Here is a 525-nt window from a genome sequence, read left to right as displayed (position 1 = left end):
ATGAGATTGATGCAATTGGCCAGAAGCGTGGCTGTAGGCACTTTGGAGGCCGGAGTGAGCGGAACACCCTGAACCAGCTGCTCGTGGAGATGGACGGATTCAACTCTACCACGAATGTCATCGTGCTGGCCAGCACCAACCGTCCCCACGTCCTTGACCCAGCCCTGATGCGGCCGGGCCGCTTCGACCATCAGATTTACACTGGCCCCCCGGACATCAAAGGCAGGTCGTCTATCTTCAGGGTCCACCTGCGTCCACTCAAGTTGGACGAGAGCCTCAGCAAGGATGCCCTGGCGAGGAAGCTTGCGGCCCTCACTCCAGGCTTCACAGGTGCTGATATTTCTAATGTTTGCAACGAAACCGCCCTGATTGCCACCCGCCACCTAAACCCCTGTATCGGGGAGAAGCACTTCGAGCAGGCCATCCAGAGGGTCATTGGAGGCCTTGAGAAGAAGACACAGGTCCTGCAGCCCTGTGAGAAGATGATGGTGGTCTACCACGAGGCTGGCCATGAGGTGGTGGGCT

At 58.3% G+C, this 525-nt stretch overlaps 1 pseudogene; it reads left to right on the top strand.

The window, feature by feature from the left end:
* Positions 1-525, top strand: part of LOC105001958 — a 5,259-nt pseudogene that overhangs the window by 3,641 nt on the left and 1,093 nt on the right.

The sequence above is a fragment of the Bison bison genome, unplaced genomic scaffold (genome assembly GCF_000754665.1).
Source record: "Bison bison bison isolate TAMUID 2011002044 unplaced genomic scaffold, Bison_UMD1.0 scf7180017864386, whole genome shotgun sequence".
NCBI classification, from domain to species: domain Eukaryota; kingdom Metazoa; phylum Chordata; class Mammalia; order Artiodactyla; family Bovidae; genus Bison; species Bison bison.
This window is presented reverse-complemented; position numbering and strand designations above follow the sequence as displayed.